Source organism: Sarcophilus harrisii, chromosome 5, assembly GCF_902635505.1.
Source record: "Sarcophilus harrisii chromosome 5, mSarHar1.11, whole genome shotgun sequence".
Taxonomy (NCBI): domain Eukaryota; kingdom Metazoa; phylum Chordata; class Mammalia; order Dasyuromorphia; family Dasyuridae; genus Sarcophilus; species Sarcophilus harrisii.
The window spans coordinates 203,130-215,519 of NC_045430.1; positions in this window are offsets into that span (position 1 = coordinate 203,130).

Here is a 12,390-nt window from a genome sequence, read left to right on the forward strand (position 1 = left end):
CAGTTCTATACCATCTATTATCTCTCATCTTTTTATATAGTTTTCATTTCTCTCTCTCTCCACACTCTTCCCTCACCTCATTTTTAATTTAACATAATCAAAAATACTCATTTTGCATTCCATAATGTTCTCCAATTCTTATTTGTCCAAAATTTCCTCTCTTCTCCAAATATCTAACAATGTAGACTATGCTTTGCTCTTTTAATTTGCCCATAATATCACCCTTTATGTTTAAATAATGAACCCATTTTGACCTTATGTTGGTGTTGGGTGTTTGAAGTTAGTCAAAGCCTAGGTTCTGCCATAGTATTGTCCAATTCTCCTAGCAATTTTTCGTCAAATAACGAGTTCTTATCCCAGAAACTTTGGGCATCTTTGATTAAGGGATGAAGTATTTGATAAAACCCAGTCATTGACCATTGTGTCTTATATACTTAATCTATTCCAATCTAATCTACTTATATACTTTACTCTTAGTACACCAAATGAGTCTGAAGATTGCCTCTTAATAAATATGGGATTAGGTCCAGTGTAGCTAGGCCACCTTCCTTTTTTAGCATTTGTTTACAAGATTTTGAATTCCCAACTTTTTTCCCCTCCTTCCTTCCTCTCCCCTCTTCTGAAGAGGGGATGTAGTTTGATCTAGTTTATACCTGACCTATCATGTAAGACATAATTCAACATGAGTCACAGTATGAAAGATCAAAAGGAAAAAGTGAAAAAAGAAAAAAAAAGTGCTTCAGTCTGCATTCATTGTCCATGAATTCTTTATCAGGATATGGCATTTTCTTTTATGAATTCTTTGCACTTGTCTTAGATCATTTTGTGGCTGAGAAGAGCAGAGTTTCTCATAGTTGATCATCATACAATGTTGCTGATGCTGTGCAGTGTTCTCTTGGTTCTGCTCATTTCACTTTGTATCAGTTTGTACAAGTCTTTCCGGGTTTTCTGATATCTGCCTGTTCATTTCTTAGTACACAATAATATTCCTTTATATTCCTATACCACAACTTATTCAGTCATTCCCCAATCAATGGGCTTCCTCTTAATTTCTAATATTTTACCACCCCACAAAGGACTGCTATAAATATTTTTGCATATGCACATATTTATGTATTTATATCCTTCCCTTTTTATATGATCTTTTGGGCTTACAGACCTAGTACTGGTATTGCCCAGTAAAAGTGTATGCACTGTTTGGTTGTCCTTTGGGCATAGTTCCAAATAACTGAGAATGGTTGGATCAATTCAGGACTCGAACACTACATAAGGTGTTTCAATTTCCTCCGTTTTCAACATTTATCCCTTTTTTGTGTATCATATTGGCCAATTTGATCAATGTGAAGTGATCTCAGAGTTGTTTTAATTTGTATTTAATTTCTCTTAGAGCACTTTTTCATATGTCTAGAGATTGCTTTGACAGTTTCATTTGATATCTACCTGCTCATATTCTTTGATTTATCTTTTGGGAATGATTTTTATTTGGCTCATATTTCACCAAAGAGGCTTTTTTTGGGAGGTACTTATTGTAAAAATTGTTTTCTGCTTTCTGCTTTCTTTTTAGTCTTGGTAGCATTTGGTTTGTTTGTGTAAAAGCTTTTCAAATTTAATTTAATCAAGATTATCTATTTTGCATTTTGTAATGTTCTATTTGATCAAAAATATTTCCTCTTCCCTTAAGTTTGATAAATAGACTATTTTTTGCTCTAATTTGCTTATTATCCCCCTTTATCTCTAAACCATGTAGCCATAAAGACTTATCTTAGTATAAATTAAGAGATACTGCTCTATACATACTTTGTGTCCAATGCCCCCCCCCCAGTTTTCCCATTTTTTGTCAAATAGTGAGTTCTTACCCCAGAGGTATTTGGGTTTATCAAACAGATTCACTATGGTCTTTGGCTATTATATCTTACGGACCTAATTTCTTTCACTGATTCACTATTTCTTGGCCAGTACCAGATGGTTACTGCTTTATAATGTAGTCTGAGATGTGATATTGCTAGACTACCTTCCTTTGTTATTTTGTCCCCTTTATTTCCCTCGATGTTCTTAACCTTTTTTTTCTTCCAGATGAATTATTTTTTTAAACTTCTCTCAGATATTTTTGGTAGTTTGATGGACATGACACTGAATAAGTAAATCAAATAAAATATATTTAAAATCAAGAGTTAACATTATCTATAATGGAGATAAACTACAATCTTTTCCCATAAATTCAGGGTGCAACAGTGATGTTCATTGTCACCACTTCTGTTTGACATGGTATGAGAAATGTTGACTGGCACCAAGATGAAAAGAAATAACTAATATGGGAATAATATAGGAAGCCAAGAATATTCAGTTATTACCTTTGCAGATGATATATTGATACCTAAAGAATTTAGATTCAAGTAAAAATTAATTGGAACAAAAAATTCAGCAAATTTGCAAGAGATAAAAATATCCCCACAAATCATAGTCATTTCAATGTAACACAAATAAAAACCTCAGTAGGAAGATAGAGAAAAATATCACTTACAATGACTATAAAATATATAAAGTACTTTGGAATTTCCCTACCAAGATATATACATAAGAATTATAAAAATACAATTGCAAGTAACTGCTTACTTACCCAACTGAAAAACTGAAAAAATAAATCTTACCTGCTCATGAAATTAAATAAAACAGTTTCTGGCAGATATGTACCTCAAAGCATTGTATAGTATTCATGTTAACATTTTGTATTAAATACTAGTAGCATCCCATAGTATCAATTGGGGGAGAGGGGTTATTACTGCTCTTGTTAGTTATTCCCATTGCTCTGGGAATTTGTGGGAACCAATGAACCAAGGGTTGATCTGCATGGATCATTAGAGGGAGTTTTCTCACTCACTGGTACAGGAGTACATTTTACTACCATGGATCCAGTCCCTGTACACATACACACCCCAGTTCTGAATGTTATGCAACAATTAAAATAATTCCTTGTAAAATTATTAGCAAACACTGATTGTTAACTTCTCTGGGCAAGACCCTTGGCTAGGCACAGTAGGGAGACATAAAAATGGATGAATCGTACATTTGACTTAGAGACTAAGAGAGAGAGTTTAAGTTGAGAAACTCTTGGCTATGGCTTCACACACAGCATAAGATTCTATGAGCATCCCTCTCTGTCTCCTGCGTGGTTCTCTGCCATCTTGTAGACCAGCGATCACTGAAGGGTGCAGGGCCCCAAAAGCTTAATTTTGAACCAAACACTGGAAAAAGAGGATGGGAATTGGAATCAGTATACCTGCATATAAGTATGATAGGGAGCTGTGTGTGTATTAGCATCTGCCTCAGATTTTGATTATCCATGGGATAATGGACTGTGAGAATAGTAAGGAAGCTGACTTTATATCAGGAGTGTAAAAGGGTGATATGGGAGGAAGGTCAGATGGCCTGTGAGTATATGATGTTTTTATTTGAGGTCCAGCTGCACTACACAGAACAAGAGGAGTTTCATTCAGGTTGGCTTCTGTTTTACAGGAAAGAATTCCACAAGAAATTTAAAACAAAATAATAAACCCAAAAACTCCAGGGACTTTTAAAGCCATATTTGCTTTCAATTTAGATTATAATCTAACATTAAATAGTAGACTAAATTGCAATATGTAAAAAGGTTTATTTTATGCTGCTTGGAAAATAAATGTGTATTAATCCAAAATTATAGTACTGGACTAGAAACAATAGTCAAGAACTATATTACAAGACTTCCTTTAAAGCACATGATCAGATTACACTGTATACACATGTAGTAATTCTTCAGGACCGGTAAGTTCTTTCACACACTTTTGATCATATTTTGAATTCCTTACACCATGCCAAGTTTTTAAGTAGCAAAATACAGATCATTCTTGTTTGACACACAATGCAGTATTTCCTTTTACTTTAATTCTGGGTATTTTAAAGTATTTTCTACAGTTACATTTTATGTATGCCTGATCAACTTGCTGTCTGGTTTACTGGTCAAGGGCTTGGTTAGATTTATACTGTAGTATGTAGGAGATGAGTAGGAAGTAGTGTGAATGTAAAATTAGAGATCACGTATTGTAGAGGGTCGGAATTCTGGAGAAGCATACTTACAACAAGGTGTTAACTCAGTGGAATTGATGAGATGATGGTTCTTTAGTACACATATATTTAGTACTTAGTATAGTGATGTATAGTGATATAATGGTCCTGTAGTTGGCACACATATTCAGGATGCTGTAATGAAGTAATTATAAAAAGGTATTTAAAGGCCAAGAGGACTAGAAATGGGACATTCCATTGTGATGACTGTCCTACCTTCATCATTTCTCCACTAAGACCAAGGTCTCAAGGTCCTCTAGGAAAACTAGCCTGACCATTACATTTTGGTCAAAACGTGAACATAAGGACCTACACTCATCAGTTTGAGTGATGAGATCTTAACAACAGTGGAGAAGTCCCTGTGACCAGGAAATAGGGTGAGTAAACTAATCACTTTCATTTTTCAACTGAAATGGGGGAAAAAAAAGCCTTCCCCACCCTCCCAGGAAGACAAGATAGAATGAAACCTTCATAAAAATAGTACAAGGCCCAAATGAACCCTTTGCTGATTTTGTGGGACGTTTGTAGACAGCTGTCATACAAACTATTGGTGAAAATGCAGCAACAGAAATTATGATAAGACAATCTGCTAAAGAAAATGCTAATGTGGTTTGTGGAAGAATTATACTAGGACTACGCAAGGATGCTCCTTTAGAGGAGATCATAATACGCTGTGCCACAGTGGCACAAATGCCTTTTATACTCAGGATATGATGCAGAACGTGGGAAGACAGGGCATTGTCTTGGCAAGGAACTCCCAGAGAGACTCATCGAGGCTTTCAATGTAGTAAAGTAGGGCATCTGAAAGCACAAGGTTGGCATAGAGACAGAGTGAGAAAATAGGGTGGGAGAACAAGATCCAACACCCCATGTCCAAAATGCAACATAGGCTTCCATTGGGCCTCAGAATGTAGATTGACTCAGAAATAATAACAGAGGCCCAGCCCAAGGGCCCCAGGCAAAAAAACAGGTGGGCATGGTGGCAGCAGAGGTTACACTCAGAGAGTCTTTAGAAGTTCAGTACCCAGACATAATTAATCCATCAAGAAGGAACCTGATGGGGGGAAAGATTACAATTGGGGAGAATAGAGTTGTATGCAGCTGGGACTAATGAGATACCCCCTAGAGAAGTCAAATCTGTCCCTGTCTGACCTTTGCCTCCAGCCTCATGGTGGCTCCTCTGCCTTCATCCTTTGCTTCCAGGCACAGTCAACTTGATCATTTCACTTCCCAAGAGTACATACAAAACAGTGTCCATCCATACACTGATGTGGGAAACTGGGGAATATGCAGCAAATATCCCCGTCACTAATACAGGTAGACAATGTGTGACTTATCACCCAGGAGAAGTAGTAGCACCAGGTTTACTGACACAGACCCTAACAAGCAACCTAGTGGTAGTCACCCAGATTCTGACTCCAAGCAACAGAATCTAGGAATATACTAGACAGCAGCTGTGACAGCTGACCGACCTATGCTCACAATCTATATAAATGGCATACCACTAGAAGGATTGGTAGACACGGGTGCAGATCGTACAGTCATTAGAGGTGCCAACTGGCCCACTCTCTGGCCAAAGATTAAAGCAGACACCTACATGTCTGGCGTAGGGGGATCAATAGCAGCCGAAGTTAGTGCTACCCCTTTGGGATGGATTTTGAAGGTGAAATGGGAGTTTTTACTCCTTTTATAGTTGAAAAAATCCCCATTATTCTATGGGGAAGAGACGTTTTACAACAATTAGGGTTAAAAATGAGTACTTCGGTTTTTTAGGCAGGGCTGCCGTTGAAGGCCTGCCAACATGCTCACCCGTTCCTCTCCAATGGAAAACTGATACACCAGTGTGGATAGAACAGTAGCCCTTAGGTAGTGATAAACTTCCTTATTAGATATAGTACAGGAGCAACTTGACCAAGGACACTTACAACCTTCTCTAAGTCCCCAGTATTGGTTGTAAGAAAGAAAGCTGGAAAATGGAGGATATTGACTGATTTAAGAAAGGTGAATGAACAGATGGAAACTATGGGAATTCTTCAGCCTAGACTTCCATCTCCTACTCAGTTGCCTAGAGAATGGCCTCTTTGGGTTACAGACATTAAGGATTGTTTCTATTCTATCCCTCTAGATAAGGAGGATATGAAAAGATTTGCCTTTTCAGTGCCCAGTGTTAACTAAGCTGAACCTTATAAAAGATATGAAAGGACAGTTTTGCCACAGTGAATGAAAAACAACCCTACTATGTGTCAAATGTATGTTGCTGCTGCTCTTACTCCAGTAAGAAAAGCATTTCCAAAAGTTATGTTATCACATTACATGGATGATATATTGGGATGTGCACCTGAGGAACAAATAATAGAACATGTCTACAAAAGACCATGGAAACACTGAGGAAATACAAATTGTACATAGCTCCAGAAAAAAAAATCAAAGACATGCTTCTTTTTAATATTTAGGATATGAAGTATACCCTAAGGTGCTCACAGTACAAAAACTGTCCTTAAGAACAGAGAAGCTAAACACCTTGAATGACTTTCAGAAATTGACAGGAGATATCCAATGGATGCATCCAGTGTTAGGCTTGATTACCTATCAATTGCAACCGTTATGATATTTTAAGGGGAGACAGTGCTTTAAATTCACCACGCCAGCTTACAAAAGAAGCTCAAGATACTTTGAGAGAAGTTGAACTGGCTTTATCCAATATGGTTGAAAGAGTCACTCAAAATACCTTGGAAATATCAGTTTTTGCCACACAAGAAGCACCCACAGCAGTCCTTCATCACGTAGACTGTGATAGAGTGGGTGAACCTCCCAGCACAACCAGATCAAAGCCTTACTCCTTACCCAGTGCTTGTGGTTAGAATTTTATTAAAGGCCATTAAGCAAGCAGTACAATTATCTGGGATAAGACTTGACAAGATATACACCTTTTATACCAATACACAAATTAATGTGTGCTGTGAGACCATCCCAGAGTGGCGAATTTTATTAGCCATGGCTCCAAATTTTACCCACGGGTCTCCATTAAAGATAATCAGACTATTACGTAATTGGCGATGGATTCTTGAAGAAAAAGTTTCTAAAGTTCCTCTTAAAGGACCAACTATCTTTACAGATGCATCCAAACATAATATTTGCACCGTATACTCTCATGACTTAACTATAGAGTACTCAGAACTCCTTTTCAGTCCACTCAGCAGAATGAATTGTATGCAATCATTCTAGCTCTTACTTATCCAGGAGATATAAATATAATATCTGATTCAGCCTATTCAGTAGGTGTGGTACAAAGAATTGCCACAGCCCAAATACAATTTGTAGCCTCTAATATATATCAGCTCTTTAAGGAACTTCAAGAGCAAGTGAGAAAGCATCCAGGTAAGATCCATCCACTGGCATGTCGGGGCTAGGAGGGGTAAGAGAGAGAGGAGCCAGGTATAGGAGAGGTAGGCTAAGAAAAATCGGGGAGTGGCATCACCTAATATGGAGAGGGCCCTTTGGCTTCCTTAGTTGCTACCTGAAAAATCATAGTGAAAAGAGAAGGGAGGGGTGAGGGATGCAACAAAGGGGGTGGGGAAGAACAGGACCCGCAATCATTTTGTAATATTTGCATGGCCAAGCCCCTTGCTGAACCAACTTCTTGGTGGCCAATTATTGAAAAGTCCCCGACTTCTATGCTAGGATGTCATAAAGCATGTGGTCTTATCAACCATTGAAACCAATATTGGCTATCTTTGGATAAAAGATCTTGAGGTTTTGTCTAAAAGAATAGCTTCTACAATTATAGAAATGCTTTGTCATTTTTCTTTTCATCTCTGCCCTTAAATGGGGAACCTTTTCTTATCTTGATAATATAACCAGTTACCAGTTACATTCTCCCTACTTTTCTCCCTTGGCTGATTCCCTTTCCTCTACAATGCTTTCCTTGTCTGCTACAGTTGCTACAGAATACTGTTATTTGACTGTGTACTCTAAACTGGCCTGGAAAGTTAGAGAAGCACTGAATCTATATCCCAAGAAAATGAATCTGTTCCATCTGACAAGTAGCATAGGTATCCTGGCCCATGACATTCTATATAGCCGGGGCAGGTCAAACGTGGGTAAAAGGTACAGGAGAGAAGACATGGCTCTTGGAGAATGCCCTTAACTTTTTTTCTGTAAAAATGAGGTATAAGGTTCTTAGTTGAGGGAGGGTAGTAATGAAAGGGTTGAGGAGGAGTGAGAAGGTTTGCGAGATCTGCTGTGGAGAGTGGGAGAGTGAGCCAGTGAGGGTGATCTGTCTTCTTGGAGTCTCAAGGGAGAGTTGAGTGCCAGGTGGATCCCAAGGGTATCCAAGGAGAATGAGCATCTCTAATGTGACGGCTTCTCAAAGTGTTTCCAGTACACTGATAGTGTCACAGGGGTCCTCAAACTACGGCCCAGATGCTGTAGCCGAGAATGATTATCTCCCTCACCCAGGGCTATGAAGTTTCTTTATTTAAAGGCCCACAAGACAAAGTTTTTGTTTTTACTATAGTCCGGGCCTCCAACAGTCTGAGGGACAGGGAACTGGCCCCCTATTTAAAAAATTTGAGGACCCCTGGACTGTTACACCTTGAACGTTAAACTCTTTTAGTAAGTCATTTGGTTGAGAGAATAAGAACAATTGGCAAAGTGCTTTGCAAAAGTCAAAGCATTACAGAAATGCTAACTATCCTTACTTCTGCAGAGGCAACTGGATGGCACAGTGTAAATCCTGAGTCTAAATCCATACCCAGAAACTTTGTAGCTGGGTGACTCTGGCACTTTGGGCATCCTTAATCCTCTGCCCCTGGAGAAGGAAACGAAATCCGCTCCAGTATCTTTGCCAAGAAAATCCCAGGGACAGCGACCTATGGGGCCACAGAGTCACTGAACAACAGTAACGGCAAGAGTCAAAGAGCTCTGAGATCTTTTGGGGGCATTAAAGGCAATCCTGTAGGGATAAGAGACAGAGAGAGGTAAAGTTTCTGCTCCGAAGCCCAACATAGGTGAGTGTCTGGGGCAGGATCTGAATTCAGGTCTCTGATTACAAGCTAAACCTTTCCTCTGGTAGGGAAGAGAGGGATTCCTAGGGACTAGGAGCCACAGAGCCAGGGAGACAGTGAGAGCTTCAGACTCCAGCAGAGTTAGAGGGACGGCCTGGGGCAGGGACATTGGGGATTGTTGGGTCAGAGGCAAAAATGACCAGACGGGTTGGAAGAGGTTACAGACACAGGTAAAAGGCAGAGAAAGGTGCTGAGAGAAGTGTGTGAGGGCGTGTACACACACACACACACACACACACACACACACACACACACACTCCCCTACCTAGTCCTCTGGGGCTTCCTGCACACAGGTAGGTACCGCCCTTTTTCCCTGGCAGGGCAAAGAAAAGCTGACCTGGAAAGAGGCTGAGGGAGGGATGGGGGGAAGCAGGCAGGTCTGGGAAGAGACAGTGATTGGGAAAGGAAGAAAAAAAATAGGCATTAGAACCAGGAGTAGATTATTATACAGGACAACAACAAGATTATACAATGATCAATTTTGATGGATGTAGTTCTCTTCAATGAGATTATTCCGGCCAGTTCAGTAATGAAGAGAGCCATCTATACCCAGAGAAAGAATTATGGGAACCGAGTATGTAACATAACATAGCATTTTCACTCTTATTTTTTGCTTCCATTTTTGTTTTTCTTCCCAGGTTATTTTTACCTTTTTTCTAAATCTGATCTTTCTTGTGCAGCAAGATAACTGAATAATTATGTATACATATACTGGATTTAACATATACTTTAACATATTTAACATGTATGGGACTACCTGCCATCTGCGGGAGGGGAAAATTTGGAACAGAAGGTTTTGCAAGGGTCAATATTGAGCAATTACCCCTGCATATATTTTGTACATAAAAAACTATAATAAGAAAAATAGAAAGAAAGACATTTTTAAAAAAGAAAGCATTGATTAAAGACTTACTGTGTGCCAGATGTATTAAGTGCCTGGGACACATACAAATACAATAGTATTTTTTTTTTTTTACATTCAGTCCCCATAGTCCTCTTTCAGGTTACAGATGACTCTCTCCATCAAAATTCTATAGCCTGAATTATTGTTTATTGAAGAGAGTCAAGTCAGAGTGGATCATCATATAATCTTATTTCTCTGCACAATTTACTCTTGGTTCTACTCACTTCTTTTAGCATCAGTTCATGTAAGTCTTTCCAGGCTCAAGGTGTTCTTTGTTATCACTTCTCCCCCCATCCCCTAGATGGCAGGTAGTCTAATACATGTTAAAAATGTTAAAGTATATGTTAAATCCAATATATGTGTACATAAATAGTCTTTTTTAAAAGAGTATTTATGATTTCTGGAAAGAGAAAGACATGGGAGACTAGATAGAATTAGTGGGGAAGGCAATGGGTACTCTGAGCATGGTTTTGTCAAAAGCAGAACCTGGAGAAAGGGCTGTCCTTGCCCCTCCCTCCCAGAGCCTGGGAGAGAACTCTTCCTGATCCTCATCCAAATCCTTGAGGGACAGCTGAAGAAACTGAGGTAAACAAGTACCTCAAAGAGTGAGGGAGAAGCAGGACTAGAACTCAGTTCTTATTCTTTTTTTTAAAGTAAAAATACTAGGCTTTGATCCACATTCAATCTCCATTACTCTCTCTGGATGCTGACAGCACTTTCTTTTACAAGTGTAATGAATTACCTTGAATTTCCTCATTGTTGAAAATAGCCAAGTCTATCATGCAATCTTGTTTTTTTCCCCTGATGCAATTAGAGTTAAGTGACTTGCCCAGGGTCACGCAGCTGGGACGTGTTAAGTGTCTGATATCAGATTTGAACTCGGGAGCTCCTGACTTTGGTGTTCCAGCACCATGGGGGAAGAACATCTCCCTCCCCCCAGCTCCCTTTCTTCCTGCTTCCTTCCCTCGTCAGTTCTCAGATCTCGCTCTCCCTCCCTCAGCTCACTAATGCCGGGCTCCTCTCCCCATTCCCGGCACGCACGAGGTCCTAAGGGCGCTCTTCTGCCCTCTGCTCTCTCTCCTCTGACTCTGACCCTGCTCCCCCTCCTTATCTCCTACCTAGACTGTTATTACACCTGCTGGGGGGGGGAGTGGTGTATCTTAAGTCTCCCTCCAGCCCAGGTCACCTCTGATCTTTCCGAACCTCAGGTCTGAGCCTGTCCCCACCCTGTTCAATCAACTGCACAGACTATTCCCTTCAGGAGAAAATATCCAATAAGCATCGCCCTTACTAAGGGCCAGACACTGCCGAGTGTCTTATAAACACTGGCTCTTCTGATCCTCATAACCACCCTAGGAGGTATTTGCTTTTTATTATTCCCATTTTACACATGAGGAAACTGAGGCAAACAGCAATGAAGTGACTCACTCAGGATCACCACAGAGGGCGGATTTGCATTCTAGTCTTTCCAAGTCCGGGCTCAACAGAAGGCTCTCTTTGATCCGACTTACCAGCAAAATGACAGGTAGGACTATTAAGTGGCACGGCCAAGGGCTCTGCGGCATTTGCCAGCATCTTTATCTTTCTTCCTTCAGAAGGAAAAGGGGACTGGCTGAAGCTGAGCCACGGCCAGACGGTGAGAAATGCTTGCCTTGCTCTGCAAGGCCCTTGGACTTGGACTATACGTACAGAAGACGATTTTGTTCTGTTTACAAACAGTTCACAGTATTATTTAACAACACAAAGCTGTAGAACTGTACAAGTTTGTTCCTGTGGGGGGGTTTGGTTTTTAAAACTCCTTATAACCTCGCTCCTCTAACTTTTCAGTCTTATCTCAGCCTCTTCCCCCAACCTCCTCTGTAATTCTCTGATGCAGTGAAAACGGCCCCCTTGCTGTTCCTGGCACATCTCACTCTGCCTCTAGGCTCCTGGCCTTCTGTAGTAGCTGTGCCCATGGCTAGAATCTCTCCCTCCTCATATCCCCCTTTGTTTCTCTGGCTCCTTCAAGTTGTAGGGAAGCCCGACCTCCTGCAAGAAGCCTTTCCTATCCTCCTCAACCTAAAGTTTCTCTTCTGAAATCCCAGCTACTTCATCCTGTATTTATTTCTTATACAGAATTGATTGCATGGTATTTCCCCCATTGGATTGTAGGTTTCTGTTTCTTGCCTTTTTCAACAAGATGTGTCTTCAGAGCTCAGCACATTTCCTAGCACATAAGAGGGGGGAGAAGAGGATCAAGTATTTGAGTACCTACTATATGCCAGTCTGTACTAAATGCTTTATAGATCTCGCTTTATTTAATCATATTTATTTGTTGAGTAG